Below are 18,131 nucleotides of genomic sequence, written 5' to 3'. Positions count from 1 at the left end.
GATTGGCATCAAATTTGATTTCTGATAGTTCACTTTTAGTCCAGTGGAGGCAGCAAAGGAGTGAAGAATAGCTTTAAGGCAAAGCAACTGATTTGCATCTGCTTTCATGACAAGAAGAGTGTCATCAGCATATTGGATGACTGGAAAATCTGGGCATGAAGGACATGGTATGTGTTTTGAGAGGAGATTTTGGTCCATAGCCTTGTTTAGAATTGATTGTAGGAAGTCTGCAGCCAACACAAAGATCAAAGGAGATAAAGGATCCCCTTGTCTTACTCCTCTCCTACAATAGAATTTTTTCCCAGGAACTCCATTCAACATGACTGAGGAGGTTCCAGAACTTAGGATCATAGAAATCCATTTTATCCATTTCTCACCAAAACCTTTTGCCTTTAAAATGTGTATAATTGTAGAATGTTCTATCATGTCAAAGGCTTTTTCAAAGTCTAGCTTCAGAATCAGAATCTCTTCTTTTGATTGATGACACTGAAAAAGATACTCAAAAGCCCAACCAAGACAATCTTGAATAGATCTTTTCTTAAGGAATCCATACTGGTTTTTTTGCACTAATGATAGAATGATGTCTTGCAGTCTATTAGCAAGTAACTTTGTTATGATCTTTAAGACACAGTTCAACAGAGATATGGGTGTAAAGTCACTTGAGGTAGAAGGATTATCTGATTTTGGAATGAGGGTGATATAAGAGGAGTTGATACTTTCCAAAGAAACTGTCCCATCATGGAAATCATTAATCAATTTCTTAATATCTGGAGCAATAATAGTCCAACAGCTCTTGACAAACTCATTGTTGAAACCATCAGGTCCAGGAGATTTTTCATTTGGCAAATGTTTGACAACCTCCTCAATCTCCTTATCAGTGAAGGGTGCTTGCAAGGTAGAATTCATTTCTTCAGTAACACTTGAGCTTATGATTTCTTCAAGATTGAACTCAATAGTAGGATTATCAGATTTGCCCATTCTCTCCTTGAAAGCATGCCATAGGATATTAGCTTTTCCATCATGATCAAAAACTTCAGCTTGATCTGAATTTTGCAGCATGGAGATGTAGTTATGCCTGTAATTGATAGTAGCCTTTGAGTGAAAAAACCTAGTGTTTGCATCTCCTAACTTAACCCACTTAATTTTCCCTCGTTGCTGCCAGTAAGACTTTTGGTTCTATAATAAAGTGATAAGATGTGTTTTGAGAGTATCCCTCAGGTCCCATTCAGAAACAGTCAAGGTTCTATATTCTTCTATGAAGTCCATCAAGGAAATGACCTCATTAACTTGTGTGATCAAGTTCTTTAAGCAAGGGAGATTTTTTGCCCATAACTTCAAACTTCTTCTCAGGTTCTTGAACTTGGCATTTATGCTTTTAGCACTATCCACATGGCCTACTGGAATATTCCAAGCAGCTTGTACAATCTGTTTAAAGTCACTATGCTGCATCCAATGGTTTTCAATTCTAAATACTTTTGCTTTTGGAATTTTTGTATTGAACACCACAACACAAGGCACATGATCTGAAGTAGGTTTCACAAGGGGGTAAGCAAAAGTAGCAGGATATGAAACAGTCCAAGAAGCAGAAGTGAAAAACCAATCTAGCTTTTCCAAAAGAGGATCTTTTTGCATGTTGCTCCAAGTGAATTTTCTCCCTTTTAAAGGTAGTTCAACAATGCCCAGGTTACTTATTGCCTCATTAAAAAGTAGCATATCATTTAAATCTCCTCCAGGTTTGTTTCTATCTGAGGGGCTCCTTATGAAGTTAAAATCGCCCATTATTATCCAATCAGAATCTTGTGGCATATCTATATTAGCAAACCAGTCCATGAATAAGGCTTTTCTCTCAGGTTGGCAAGGCCCATAAATATTTGTCAGAATCCAAGAATCATTGGAAAGATTGCACTTAAAATTTACTGAGAGAGAGAATTCATTGTGAAAGGCCAATTCCCCTGTGAAAAGTGATCCATTCCAAATAATGATCAAACCACCAGAAGCTCCCACAGAAGGCACAAATTCAAACTTGGTAAACTTCTTTGGGCAGAATTTTTTGATATAAGCCAGGTCAAAAGATTCTCTTTTTGTTTCTTGAAGGCAGATAATATCACAACCAGATTCCTCAATTTTATTAGAAAGTGCCACCCATTTTTTATCTGAGTTGATACCTCTCAGGTTCCAGTTCATAATTTTCCAAGATTTGTATTTATCCATATAAACCAAATTGATTGATTAGGAGGAGGCCCAAAGTAAATAAGTACTCTAGGCACCATACAAATAGAATAGATGTCATAACATCACCAACCATATAAATACTCATAGGGTTCATAGAGCACAAAAGCAGTCTGTCACACCCAATGGTAAACAACTGATCCAACCAAACTGGTAGCATTCCAAGCCCAAGAAAAGCAAAATTACATAAGATTGTATGCATTGCTAACTACTTGGAATCTTATTTCTTGGTCTGCTGAACAAAGCCAACAGCTTTTTGTTGTCCACTAGTTTTGCTCTGAGAGCTTGAGGAAGCATTCTTGTTCTTTCTGCTTCCAATCACTCCTTTAGGTTCTGCATTCTTGTTTTCTTCCACAGGGAGTTTGCTCTTCTTCAGAATTCTTTTTTCAACAGTCTCTTCTGGCACCTTACAAAAAGACATAGCCAGATTCTTAACCACTTTAGTGTTGATAATAGGAGGGGCAGCATTACAAGGGAGCGATTATGCATCTGAACAATTTGCATGGTTTTTATATCCATCATTTAACAGCACTAGTCTGGGGCTCCTTCTTACCTCAGATTCAACCATTGGAACTTTCCCTTCCCTTCTTTTCCTCTTTGGAGTGATGAGATAATCCTCAGAGGGAGAGCTAGGAACAGGGAGACCAATCATTTCTGTCAGAGAAACACAAGATGGAGCATCTGTTGTGACACATTTGTCAGGAATAGCAAACCTGACAGAGTCTTCCTTGAGCAGAGGTTCCTTGAGAATATCCCAGAGCTGCGAGGAAAGAAATCCCTTAGCCCAGTCAAATTTCTCAGGGGTTAAGAGCATTAATGTTATAAAATTGAACCAGCTGACAGGAATGTCTACCATTGAGGAATTGTGTGTATCTGTATGACCATGCATTTTAGGAGCAAAGTATTTCTCCCAGAGAGCCATGCCTTCAGCAGATATCCTTCTTGACAGATCATGTTCTACAGGAATTGGAGTAAAATGAGTCTGAACTCTTCCAAGGGTCAGCTGCAGATGTGCTTCATTTGGTGGCACCATGTTAACATTTTCAGGTAAGAACAAATCATCTTGAATAGCTTGTGATGAAGGATTTGTCAAGGATGTCCCAACATAACCATTATCTGATTCATCAGTCAGGGAATCATCTTGAGCAGAGTATGCTTGGAGAATATTGAACAAACCATCTCCCAAAGGCAAGAAAGGTAAAGCAGAGGACTGTTGAGAGATCTCAGGTTGAACTTGATGAGCAGGTCCAGAGGAAGAACCAGAGGCCTGAGGATCATGTGCAGCAGTATCTTCAGAACTAGAGGAAGAAATATTAATGAAGCTATCTGCATCCAAGAGAGGAGGGTGTTGGTGCTGCTCATCAAAGACCATTTCTTCATGTTGCATATGAGCCTGCTCCTCCACCTTCGTTGGCTGAGGCAAATCCTGTTCTGCCCCCATGGCCCAATGGCCCCAACCATCATCTTCTTCTTGGTTATCTTGTGGTGCAGGATTAACTGGAGCAGGAATGAAACCAGGTGCAGGCAAAGCATGACCAGGTAAAGGGTGAGGGTCCACCCCTTCATCAGGAAGAGGATCTTCATCTGCAGGCCCACCACCTAGCAAGTTATTTAACAATACTTCAACAAGAAAAGTCCAAGATTCAGCATCAGGCCTGGAGCTTTCTGTCATCCTGATACTTCTAGGAATATCCATGAGATCAGTGACCCTAACCTTAACCAAAACCCTGCCTTTTCGGTTTGGGTCTCTTTCCTAGAGCAACAGAGAACCAATATCAGCAAAGCATGCATTCAGATCTTCAGTGGTCATGTGATCTAAAGGGGGACCAACCAAGAGTAGCCAAACATCTCTGCTAAAAGTAACCCCCCTCCAGTTAACACCCTCATCATGTCTAACAAAAGAGATGTTGACATCACCAAACTGATTGGGACTAGAAGAAATAAGCCTGTCTCTGTCACTAACATTCCTGAACTGCACATAAGCGGCCCCAAACGGACAAGATTGCAAACTAACGAAGCCAACTCTAGCCACCTCAGTGAGATACTCTTGAAGAACATCTCGAACATTCTGGAAAGGAACCAAACCTTCAGGGAAAGGGGCAATGGTGGCGATGGCATATTGCTCGTGCTCCCTTGGGCGGCGTGAAACCACCACCCTCTTGACCCCGACGCGACCGGCGATGTTCTGAATCTGGTATCCTTGAGGCACGAATGGTCTTGGATCAATTGGGATGTTGGCCATTGCCGATTGCCGAGCCTCCGATTGCTCAACAACGGCAGATAGAGGCGGGGGCAACTCCGGAGAAGATGAGGGTGGCGAATGCGAGGAGGCGGATGCGACAAAGGCTGGTTGGATATTTTTTCCAGAATGAGAAACCGTGATGGCACTAAAAGAGGAAACCTCCTGGATTAATGGAGGCGGCCCATGGGCTTTGAACCAGGTTAGGTAACTGTCATCGGGCCAGGTAATAGCATTAAATGTTGGAAATTTGAAATATGGAAGCAAGCCCGGTAAACGTGCGTTTGGAGAAAATTTGGTGAAGCTTTGAATACTATCAACGTGATTGTGGGTTGTAACCGTTGGAAGGTTGTGATTCAAAACGGGGGAAGAATCAACGTGATTGTAGGGATCAGGATTAGCCTGCATGCGTTGAAAAACAGAGACACGTTTTGTGCCAAGAGCAGCTGATTTTTTCCTTTGAACAACGTGCCATTCTGATTCTGATTCTTTGTAAAATTTCTTTTCTTCAACCAACCAATTAGGACCACCATTTCCCCAAAGATTCAAGAATAGAACAAACATAGGGGTGCAAATCTTTGACAAATTGTAAATTTCAAACCCTATAGCTGAGGAAGCCACAGTGAATTGAAAAGTTCTATCTCTTAAGAGTTTGACTTTGTATAACGAAGCAATACCTCCAAAGCAAGATTGCAAGACAATAGCCACAGTATGAATATCAAGTTTAAAGCATGCTCTCCCAAAAGATACAACCAGCAAAAATCCTCGTCTTCTAGAATGATTGGTAAGGGTAACAAAGTGACCAAACTTACTTTTGCAAGCCTCTTCAAAGGAAATTCCTCTTGTGAAATCCAAGGCAAGATTCTGATGAGATAACACTGAAGAGACGTCCTTTTGATAATTTTCTTTAGGATTTGATGACTTCAGCAATTGCACCCCCAAAATCTAGGGAATCAGAGATAATACGCTCACCCACAACCACAGTATGAAATTTCAGGTCTAACATTAAACCAGAATGGATTTTTTCATTCTCCAGGAGAAACCTGGCATCCAACACCTCTTCTTGCGTATCTAGGAGAACTAGCCTTTTGGCTTGAGGCCTTAACAAAAGGAAGGCTTGAGAAGATGAAGAGCCATTCTTAAAATGAGAACATGTGGCCTTCCAGCGAACAGGAGGAGCCTCAGGCAATGAGGAAGTGATACGTCTCCGACGTATCGATAATTTCTTATGTTCCATGCCACATTATTGATGTTATCTACATGTTTTATGCACACTTTATGTCATATTCGTGCATTTTCTGGAACTAACCTATTAACAAGATGCCGAAGTGCGATTCTTGTTTCTGCTGTTTTTGGTTTCAGAAATCCTAGTAAGGAAATATTCTCGGAATTGGACGAAATCAAAGCCCAGGGGCCTATTTTTCCACGAAGCTTCCAGAAGTCCGAAGACGAAACGAAGAGGGGCCACGGGGTGGCCAAACCCTAGGGCGGCGCGGCCCCACCCCTGGCCGCGCCGGCCTGTGGTTTGGGCCCCCCGTGCCGCCTCTTGACTTGCCCTTCCGCCTACTTAAAGCCTCCGTGACGAAACCCCCAGTACCGAGAGCCACGATACGGAAAACCTTCCAGAGACGCCGCCAACGCCGATCCCATCTCGGGGGATCCAGGAGATCGCCCCCGGCACCCTGCCGGAGAGGGGAATCATCTCCTGGAGGACTCTACGCCGCCATGGTCGCCTCCGGAGTGATGTGTGAGTAGTCTACCCCTGGACTATGGGTCCATAGCAGTAGCTAGATGGTTGTCTTCTCCCCATTGTGCTATCATTGTCGGATCTTGTGAGCTGCCTAACATGATCAAGATCGTCTATCTGTAATTCTATATGTTGCGTTTGTTGGGATCCGATGAATAGAGAATACTTGTTATGTTGATTATCAAAGCTATGTCTATGTGTTGTTTATGATCTTGCATGCTCTCCGTTATTAGTAGATGCTCTGGCCAAGTTGATGCTAGTAACTCCAAGAGGGAGTATTTATGCTCGATAGTGGGTTCATGTCTCCGTGAATCTGGAGGGGTGACAAGAACCTCTAAGGTTATGGATGTGCTGTTGCCACTAGGGATAAAACATTGGTGCTATGTTCAAGGATGTAGTCACTAGTTACATTACGCGCAATACTTAATGCAATTGTCTGTTGTTAGCAACTTAATACTGGAGGGGGTTCGGATGATAACCTGAAGGTGGACTTTTTAGGCATAGATGCATACTGGATGGCGGTCTATGTACTTTGTCGTAATGCCCAATTAAATCTCACTATATGACATAGGCATCCCAAATGGGCCTGCCGAAGATAGTACCCGGGGTTTACTGAAGGCCCAGTACTCGAAGAATAAGAAGATTCGGGAGCCCAAGATATATTAAGGAAAGTTAGAGTTGTAATAGGAAGTGTTATTTGTAAATCCGGCGGGATGAGTTAGAAACCGTCCCGGACTCTGTAACTTGTACAAAACGAAACCCTCGGCTCCGCCTCCTATATAAAGGGGGAGTCGAGGGACGAAGAGGCAATCGAATCATTGTTACAAACCCTAGTTTTTATAATCGTCGAGTACTTTTCGGCTGAAACCTTCGAGATCTACTTGCCCTCTACTTCTAACTAAACCCTAGCCTTCAATCCATAGGCATTGACAAGTTGATACCTTGTCAATTGGCGCCGTCTGTGGGAACTAGAGGCGTAAGGATCTGATCTCGATGGCACGTTCAAGATCTTCGACATCGTCAACCGCAAGCAACACAATGGATCGAGGTAAACAGATCGCTGCTGGTCTTGTCGATTTTGTTCCTCACCCACCCTCCCGTTTGGATGCATATGCGTATCTGGCGGAGCCCATGGAGATGACGTTCGGAAGGTTTCACTTTCACGTCGAGAAGGAAGGATCGTATCGTGTCGAGATTCCGATTTCGTCGGGATCGTCGGAGGTCGATTCCGATTTTTCAAGCTATGCATCGTCAACCGAGTCAGGAGAAGAAGAAACCTCATCGACACGCTACGTCAGCACCAGAGCAAGAGAGAAACTCGCCAAAATCTTCAACGACATGTCGTTTGAGTCATCTGCGGACTCATATATAAGCGATGGCTCAAGCGATGTCGACAGTTACGACTTCATCGACAAATCTATCACAGTGGGCAAGGTCTTCATCAATCTCAACGATGATGTCACCAAACCCAACATAGATCTGAATACAAAATATCATCAGATTTATGCCATTGAGGATCAAGAGGAAACATCTGAGGCTTTCGACGATCTGGGAAATCCATACGTCGATCCCTCCAATCTGCGACAAGGCCTGGGCAACAAATACGTCGGGCCAGAGCCGCGAGATAGAGTTCAACTTTCACAAGCAGCGTGGGACAGAGCCGCGAGAGCTATGAACGGTACAGAACCAATGGCTACCACGGCCACACCAGAGGAATTACAAGCATATCAATATAGGCTCGCACGAGCTGCCAGAGAATTGGAAAAACAAACAGCCGAGCTAAACAGGAGAAAGGAGGCAGCTTCTGCATCCAGCAGGAGAAGGGCAGATCTAAGTCGACAATCTAGAACTTCGGGTGATAGCCACAGGGAGGCTCGGAATAGAGCAAGATCAAGGTTGCAACATATACCCGAGGCAGAAAGAGAGCATTTGGTCCAAAACCTCGACATGTCCTTCATGTCGATAGATACAAGAGGAAATATCATCCCTAAGACACCAGAGGCTGGGTATATGGCGACACATGCTTTTATCCTTGCATCTAAACCACCTCCAGGTGATCCAAGGGAAACACTATACAATATGGCGGTAGCAGGAGTTGGAGCTATGGGGACAGCGTTTGTATCAACGCCTCCCGAAGGAGCGGCAAGGCAAAATAGTCCACGACCTGCAGCAGCAACAGCGGCAGCACCTGAAGGACCAAGTGGAGCAAGAGACACAGCAGCACAAGCAAGGGTCGACAGAACGCGGCAAAGCAGAAGGGATCATCGGCAATCTCCAGAGCTTAATGACGAAGATATGTGCGGCTTGCCATGCTTCACGAGGAGAGTCCGAAAAACTCGAGTCCCCTCAGGATTCAAGTTACCCGACAACTTCAAGAAGTTCGACGGCCTTCAAGATCCAGAGGATTGGCTAGTTGATTATCTCGAGACAGTAAAGCTCACAGGAGGAACCAGGGCAACAGCTATGCAAAGCATCCAGGTGCATTTGAGTGGAGCCGCACGATCTTGGATAAAGAAACTCACTCCAGGATCTATAGACAGCTGGGAAAGTTTCGAGGATGTGTTTGTCAAGAACTTCAGATCCACGTGCAAAAAACCTGCATCGTTAGAAGAGCTAAGAGCATGTCGACAAAAGCCAGATGAGCCAATGAGAAAGTACATTCAAAGGTGGAATATCATCAAAAACTCGGCAGAAAATATATCTGACGAGAGAGCAATAGATGCGTTTGTCGCAGGAATCAGGCGTGGAGATTTTGTCGAGGACTTAGGAAGGACCAATCCAAAGACAGTATCTGCATTAATGGAGATAGCAAACAGATGGGCAGATGGAGAAGACGCTGTCCACAACAAACGACACAGGTCGCCAGAGGAGGACCGTGGTCGAAATTATCAACCGAGGCGACGATTTCCTCGGCAGTATCCGAACTATGACGCTCCAGGGCAAATTTCGGCAGGTTTTCGGGCAAACACAGGAGGAAGCAACAGAGATGATTATCAGAGAAGCAGTGAACAGCGAGGCGATAACAGGGATGATTCTCGCAACAACAGACAAAATAGCGGGCCTAGGTTCCCAAGGCCTTTCGTGTCCCCTGAAGAGATGATGAATGGGCCGTGTCAAATGCACTTTTTCCTCGACAGCAACGGTAAAAGACAGTCAGGGCACTGCGCAGAAGACTGTCGAAATTTTCAGGCAATGCTAAGATATGCGCAGAACGCTAACGCGCGGGCAACACGAGAGAAATCCTCGAGAACCCGTAAGCGAGATTCACTTGCCGCCTCCTCCCGCGATTACAGACGACAATCGGCATCGGCTTAGAATAGCGGCAGCACCTCCACCACCACCTTATGTTGATCCTAACTCCAACGGAGCGGTGTCAATGATTCGAAGGGAAGGCCGTCCAATAGAGCTCGTAAAGTAATCTCACGACGGTGTTTATGGCAGAAAAATGCCTCCACCAACAGTTGAGTATCTTAATTGGTCGGGACAAGATATCGGCTTCACCATAGCAGATCATCCGCAGCAAGTTCCTCGACCAGGGCAGTCGGCACTTATTACGCGGCAGATTATCGCAGGGTTTGATGTCTCTCGAGTGTTCATAGACGGCGGCAGCAGCCTCAACCTTATGTATGCAGATACATTGAGGAAGATGAACATATCCTTAGCAAACTTGAAGCCAACAGACACAAGGTTCCACGGCATCACACCGGAGAAACCAAGTTATCCATTGGGGAAGATCAATCTCGACGTTCAGTTTGGGACCCGAGAAAATTATAGAATCGAGAGGCTGGAATTCGAAGTCGTAGATTTTCCGTCGCAATACCACGCTCTGTTGGGACGACCAGCATATGCTAGATTTATGGCGGTGCCACACTATACATACCTATTGTGGAGGTTGCCTGGACCAAAGGGACCAATCACAGTCAAAGGAAGCTTTGCCTTAGCCGATAAGTGTGATAAGGATTTTCATCGGCTATCAGAAACTTTCGGGATGCAAGCTGAGTATTTAGCGTCAAAAAGCATGACCGATTACGACGTACTGCCAGACGTTGGACGGCCAAATAAAGAATCAACTTTCAATACCAGGAAAAATTCTAAGGAGGTGCAGATTCACCCGACAGACCCGAAAAAGACGACATCTATCGCAAACGACATGGATATCGCATAGGAAAGCGCGCTCGTCGAGTTCCTCCGTGAGCACTGGAAAATCTTCGCATGGTGTCCAGCTGACATGCCAGGAGTACCCAGGGAACTTGCCGAGCACCACCTAAACTTGGATCCATTAGCGAGACCAATCAAACAACCTCTGCGGCGTTTTTCGGAACCAAACCGCAAAGCTATGCTATCAGAAGTAAATCGACTTGAGGAAGCTAGTTTTATCAAAGAGATATCTACAGAAGCCACATGGGTAGCTAACCCAGTGATGGTGCCGAAGAAACACACGACAGTCCTTCGCATGTGCGTCGACTTTACGTGTCTCAATAAACATTGTCCAAAGGATCACTTTCCCCTCCCGAGGATCGATCAAATTATCGACTCCACGGCTGGATGTGAACGTCTTTCCTTCCTGGACGCGTATTCTGGTTATAACCAGATCAGATTGAAAGAAGAAGACGAGGCCAAAACAGCGTTCATAACACCTTACGGCGTGTTTTGTTACAGAACAATGCCTTTCGGTTTAAAAAACGCGGGAGCAACATATCAGAGGATGATGCAGAAGTGTTTGGCGACACAAATCGGGAAAAACGTGCAAGTATACATCGACGATGTCGTCATAACGTCAAAAGAGGGGGCAACACTGATTGAGGATCTCAAGGAAACCTTCGACAACCTCAACAAATTCTGCCTCAAGCTGAACCCGACGAAATGTTCCTTTGGCGTCCCAGCAGGAGAACTTCTGGGATTTCTAGTCTCAGCAAGAGGGATTGAAGCAAATCCCGATAAAATACAAGCTATCGTAACAATGAGAAAGCCAACAAAGTTGAAAGAAATACAACAGCTAACCGGGCGAGTCGCAGCTTTGAGCAGATTCGTCGCCAGGTTGGGAGAAAAAGCGTTACCATTTTACGCTCTAATAAAGCAAGGAGATAAATTCCAGTGGAACGAAGAGGCCGATAGAGCCTTCGAGGATTTGAAGCGCACAATCTCGACACCACCAATTCTGGTGGCGCCGAAGGAAAAGGAACCTCTCCTGTTGTATATTGCAGCCACGCCCCAAGTGGTGAGCACGGTGCTAGTTGTCGAAAGAGAAGAAGAAGGAAAACTTCACGGCGTGCAGAGGCCAGTATACTTCGTCAGCGAAGTTTTATCGCCCTCAAAACAAAGGTACCCTCAGTACCAAAAGCTAGCATACGGAGTGTTCACAACAGCACGAAAATTGCGCCACTATTTTTCGGCACACCCGATCATAGTGGTCAATGAAGCTCCCTTGTCAAATATACTAAACAATCCAGAAGCTACGGGTCGTGTCTCCCTTTGGGGAATAGAACTTTCCCCTCGGGACATCACGTATGAAAAAAGAAAAGCAATCAAGTCGCAAGTTCTGCCGGACTTCATCGCAGAGTGGATGGAGTTGCAAAACACAGGACCTCCAGACTTGTCGAGAACCTGGACCATGAACTTTGATGGGTCCAAAAGACTAGAAGGGGCTGGCGCAGGAGTAGTACTTATATCACCTGAAGGCGACAAGTTGAAGTACATCCTTCGGATGACGTTCCCTAACGCATCTAACAATGAAGCAGAATATGAGGCTCTCATACACGGGATGAAGATGGCGAAAGCTTGCGGTGCAACTCGACTAAAAATCTTTGGCGACTCACAATTGGTGGCTCAGCAAGTTATGAACCAATGTGACGCAGTCAATGATAGCATGATGGCATACAAGGAGGTGTACAACGAGCTCGAGAAGTTGTTCGATGGATGCGAAGTAAATCATATTAGTAGATTGAGCAACGACGAAGCCGATGTTCTTGCAAACATCGGGTCGCAATGCCTTGCGATCCCGCTGTGTATTCTCGGGGAAGAGATAACAGAGAGATCCACCAAATCGACAAAATCAAAAAAGAAGGAGAAGAAACCCTCGGGGGCTACCAAGGAAAAGCAAGAGGAAGAAGAAGAAGATCAGGACCTGGTCATGGTGATACAGATACCATGGATGCAGACGTACATATCGTACATCCTCAGGAAAGAAATACCCGATGACCCAGTTGAGGCAAGGCGAGTAATTCGACGCTCCAAAGCTTTCACGGTGGTCAAAGGAGAATTGTACAAGCGAAGTATTTCAGGCGTCCTGCAAAGATGTGTCACACCCGAAGAAGGAAGAATAATTTTGAAGGATGTACACGAAGGAATATGTGGCCACCACGCAAGTAGTCGAGCTATTGCAGCCAAGGTTTTTCGGGCAGAATTCTACTGGTTGACAGCAATCGAGGACGCTAAGGAAATAGTAAGAACTTGCGACGCGTGTCAAAGGTTTGCCGCAAAACCCCACTCTCCAGCAGCAGAACTAACACCAATACCATTGTCATGGCCCTTTGCCCAATGGGGACTTGATATGGTGGGTAAGTTACACAAATCCTGGCCAGGAGGAAAGGAGTACATGTTAGTAGCTGTCGACAAATTTACAAAGTGGATAGAAGCGAAGCCGATAAATTCACCAGATGGAGCATCCGCAGTAAAATTCATAAAAGGACTCATCTTCAGATTTGGAGTGCCCCACAGCATCGTCACAGACAATGGCAGTAACTTCACATCCCATGAATTCAAAGATTATTGCGAAGAAGTGGGTATCAAGTTGCACTTCGCGTCAGTTGCACATCCTCAAACCAATGGGCAAGTCGAGAAAGCCAATGGCATCATCTGCAATGGCATCAAGAAACGCCTGTTAGGACCACTGGAAAAAGCTCGACATACCTGGCCAGACGAACTACCAAGTGTTTTGTGGAGCATCCGAACAACACCAAATACAGCGACACAGGAGACCCCGTTTTTCCTGGTCCATGGAGCAGAGGCGATCGCCAATAGAAATAGAGCACGACTCCCCCAGAGTCACAGAGTATAATGAAGAAACTTCCAAGATAGCATTGGAAGACGACGTCGACGCACTCGACGAAGCTCGAGACGAAGTACTATCAAGGGTAACCAAATACCAACAGGACTTGAAGAATTTCCACAGTCGACGTTTGCGGCCGAGATCTTTTCAGGTGGGAGACCTAGTTCTTCGGCTCACGCAAAAAAGTCATGAAAAACTCGAGTCACCATGGCTTGGCCCCTACATTGTCACGGAAGTAATCGGAGGAGGAGCATACAGGATAAAGGACAAGAAGACAGGGGTGGAGGAGCAAAACCCTTGGAACGTGGCGCAACTCAGGCGGTTCTATGCCTAGAGTTGAAATATAGTCCTTGTAAAACTTCAATGTACTGAAACGCCCGCGAGTTTTCAGACGCACTCTTTTCCTTTTTCGGGGCACCGAGTGGGGCCGGGAAAGGTTTTTAATGAGGCGGGCTCGCGGTGCTGCAATATAATAAAGATAGTGTCAATATAACTTTTCTTTATCGACATGCTCAAAGTCTTTGACCCGACGAATTTCAATATAGTTCATCGACAAAGAAAAGCCTTGCCTTGGTACTAAAATACCTCGTGAGTCAACGAAAATACAAAATAGTACTCAATAAAGAAGCTCGGGGGCTGATATTCGCCATAAATACATATTAAATAAATGCCTTGGCTCAAAACCTCGCAATATACAAATACAGTAAATAGCCACCGAAACACTCGGGGGCTAGACAAATATAGAAGTATAATGATTGCTTCACAATATAATCACAATCATGGGTTACAAAGAAGAGTTATCTACAAAGGAAAATAATTAGTCTTGATTCAGTATGTCATCAAGGGTAATTCTGTTTTCTTCAGGAGCAGCGCCAAGAAAATCAGCATAATGACCATCGGCAAAAAAGTCGGCATCCATCCGAAGAAGGTCTTCAATCATTTCTTCGGCTACAGGTGAAACCTTCGTGTTAATTCGGTCGACACCAACTCTTCGGCGCTTTACCTTCTGATGGACTTTCGCAACAACTTGGGTCAAGTCAAGGTTTGAGTGGCAGATCTGAAGCATGATAAGAGCAAATCTGGCGCCAGCTACCAGTTGAGCTTTGACAAAATCATAGATCCTGTGGGCATCCTTGAATTTTTCCATTAACTCGGGAAGAGTTTTTGGTTGAACGTTCCGAGGAAACATGGAGTTATAAACCATGGACAGGGTCTTGGTACAGAAGTCAAGGAAATCGCGAGTTTGAGAGGCGCGATCCTGAAACCTGACAATCTGGCGGATCCTCTCTGGGGTAGCCCAAAACAGAGAACCATGATCAAGGGAAAGGTTAACAAGGAGGTTCGTTCTAGTATTTACCCTCTCTTCTTCGGCAACAGCATCAGTAAAGGAACCTATTAAAAACAACGGAGCAGGAAAATTTTAAGAGACGTAGCATGAAGACGGAAGATATTGAGGATGAAACAAACATACCCGACATATCCGCACTGGCTTCATTCATCAACTCGAGCATGAAATTTTCTCGAGTAGTCGCCTTTTCAGCCTCGGAAGCAGCGATTTCCTTAGCAGCCACGGCCTCGCGAGCTTGCTGAAGTGCAATTTTTTCGGCTTCAGATGATTTGCGAGATTTTTCCATCATCACAAGTGTTTGCTTCTTTGCATACTGAAGTTGCTGCCGAAGTTCATCCAATTCTCGCGGCAAGGAATCTTCGACAGGTGTAGCATCAGCAAGAGTTCTCTTTGAGCGAGAAGATGAAGGCGAAACATTGGAAGGAGTGGAAGATGGAGTGTAGTTATCAAATACCAACTGAAATTTAAAAGACAACATCAATCAACAAGCAAAAGATAGAGTTTTCATTAATCTTTCGGAATAATTACAAAGGCCTTACAGTGGAGCTAACGAAGTACGTGTCGCCAAATAACTACTTTGGCGACAAGAGCAAAAGAAACAGAGAAAGAAAAACAAAGAGGCATGCAACTAGACCTCCGGCCTTGATGAGCTAGGAGTCGAAGCTGGTTTGATCCCGAGATATGCCAAGATTTTCTTCGTGTTGGGCTTGGCTGCCTTGATCAGTGACCTCCATCTCGATTGCTCTATTTGATCGGTGCCGCCAACTTTCGTCCAATCAACAGTCTGTTGATCGTCGCAATCAGGCAACAGCAAAGCTTTCGACAACAATCTTCATGTTTTCTTGACGCATCTTCAGTCCAAGGTCTTCCGATGAATTGAAGCTCTTGGCAAGGGTAAGGAAAGTCGGGGGCTCCTCTTTCTTTGGGAAGAAGTAGGGGAACAGTGCCGACAATCCTGCATTCGCATTTGCCACGCCTTCACGAATTTCGGACCCATGAAGTTCCAGATAAGTAAGTGCGTCAAGGAGGGGGTCATCGACAGGATTCTCCAGATCAAAATCTTGGTTTGTTTGGTCTGCCAAGGAAACAAAACGTTCGTCAACAACAAGAAACAGCGGTTCTCATAAAAATAGAAGGGATCAATAATAGTACTGTGAGTGCGTCGACTTTGTGATTTCAGGTGCTTGAGGATCCCCTGTTCACGAGAAGCTTGTGCAGCTTTGTGCTCGTTTAAGGCAGATGCAGCATCCTCAAGTCTTTTCTGCAGTTCCTCGACACTAGCAGCTTTCGCTTTGGCTTCATCAGCCTCGGCTTTGGCTTCGCTAGCAACAAGTTCGGCTTTCTTGCGAGCCGCCTCACTCTGCTCAAGTTTTTGAGCAAGTACGTCGGCACGTTTGTTGGCCTCTGCAAGTTTCTCTATCGAGATATAAAAAAAAGGGGAGAAGAAAGATCAAAAATCGCGACAAGCAACAGGAGCAAAAAGTCAAGAAAAAACGGCAAGTATAGAAGTTGTTACCTTCGGCTCTGCTAGCATACTCACGGTACCCAATAAATTGGGATCCGATGCGGAGAAGCTCTTTGATCATGGGCTGTTAAAGAAGAACATAGCAAGAGAAACATCGGCATGAAAAAGAGAGTGAAGGCGTGAAAAAGCAAAATAGAAGAAATATAGATATCGACAAACTTACATCATCTAAGAGCAGAGTCGACGAGCTGCCCAATTGAGGGGCAGGTTCAACAATTGTTTCAATCCTTGTCCTTTTTGGTGAAGGAGCAAGGGGGCTTGATGGCGGAGTTGTGGTGACGACGTTTTGTTGAGGAGGCGAGGATTCTTCTCCTTCAACTAGCGTGTCCGAGGCAAGTACAGTATGTGACGTGCTTGTCCGAGGAGCCACGTCAACAGTTGGTACTTCTTCCTTTTCATCACTGTTGATCAAAAATCGGCAGCATAAAAAGCAAGACAAGATAAACATCTCGAGTACAGAAATAGGGAGAAATAAAGATGACTTACGAGCTGACGAGGGATTCAATATAAGGATCATAAGCTGCCTTCGGATGAGAAGGAACAACTTTTTCAGCCTTAGACGTGCCAGAATCCTCGGCATCATTCCTTTTCCTTTTGTTCCTTGGGGAAACAGCAGGAGGAAGGGATTGCGTCGACTCGCTGGCTTCAGATTCAACTTCTTTTTCATGGGAAGCCGCAGATTTGTGAGAACCCGCGACTTCACTTTCAGGAATAGAAGAACCTTGGGTGTCTTCGGCAACGATAGCCTGTTCTTCGACTTCTCCATCCTCAGGAAGAGGAGGAAGGGAAGCCATAGTAGGATGGTTCTGCAAGAAAATAGCGACAAATGAAAAATTAGAGAGATATCAATACAATGAGATGCAAGGAAAGTTCGGAACAAGATAGAAACTCGAGAGGACAAAATACCTCGGGGAGAGGATTGGCGGAGCTGTATGGTTCCACGCGACAAGAGGAGGGAATAGGATCCTTCTTGGCCAAGCAGGAAACTCTTCGAATCAACTTCTCCAAGTCCTTTGCAGAAAGATCACTGGAGATTCTATTGGCGTCGTTTTCTCCGGAATACGTCCAAAGGGGATTTTTGCGAGCCTGAAGAGGCTGCACTCTAATCCTAAGGAAGTAGGCAGTGATTTGAACACCAGATAGTTCTTTGCCTCGAGTATTTTGAAGCTGATGAATACGAGACATAAGTGCTTCTGTCGCCTTTTTCTCTTCTTCGGAAGCTTCAGCGTCCCAGGAACGGCGGCGCTGAATTTTGGCACTTCCGTCGAAAGGGATTATGTTGTGTTCCACAGAGTTGGCACTTTCTTCGTGAATGTAGAGCCATCTTTTGCGCCATCCTTGGACAGAATCAGGAAATTTGACGTCGAAGTAATCAACGTCAGTTCGGACACAGATAACAACGCCGCCTATGTTATAAGTGGCGTTGTGGGAGCCATTGCGGCGGAGGCAGAAAATGCGTTTCCATAGAGCCCAGTTAGGAGGGATTCCAAGGAAGCATTCGCACAGCGTGATAAAAATGGAAATGTGGAGGATAGAATTGGGGGTCAACTGGTGCAGTTGAATCCCGTAAACAAAAAGAAGGCCGCGGAGGAAATCGTGAATTGGGGCCGAAAGGCCGCGGATGAGGTGATCAACGAAACTAACCCGGTACTCCATTGGAGGGTTGGGGTAGCTTTCTTCGCTGGGAAAGCGGATGGCGTCTTCTTTCTTCATCAGGCCAAGCCTCTTCAGCGTGTTGACGTCCTGGTTGGAGATTTTAGATCTCTCCCACTCAAGATCTTCGGCGGCCATCTTGGATTCTGGAGTGCTGTGGCGAGTGAGTCGCGTGCGCGGTGGCATCAATGGCACTGGAAAAGCAATGTTCGTGCGGAAGATCAAAGAGAGTTGGGCGCAGGGGAAGTTTTTGCAAAGAGGAACAGATGTGCGGCGCAAGCGAAGGAGTGAACGGAGGTTGAAGAAAGGTTTATATAAGAATCGGGCGAAGCAATGCACCGT

The sequence above is a fragment of the Lolium perenne genome, chromosome 2 (assembly GCF_019359855.2).
Source record: "Lolium perenne isolate Kyuss_39 chromosome 2, Kyuss_2.0, whole genome shotgun sequence".
Taxonomy (NCBI): domain Eukaryota; kingdom Viridiplantae; phylum Streptophyta; class Magnoliopsida; order Poales; family Poaceae; genus Lolium; species Lolium perenne.
The sequence above is the reverse complement of the archived record's forward strand: the minus strand, read 5'-3'. Positions refer to the sequence as shown.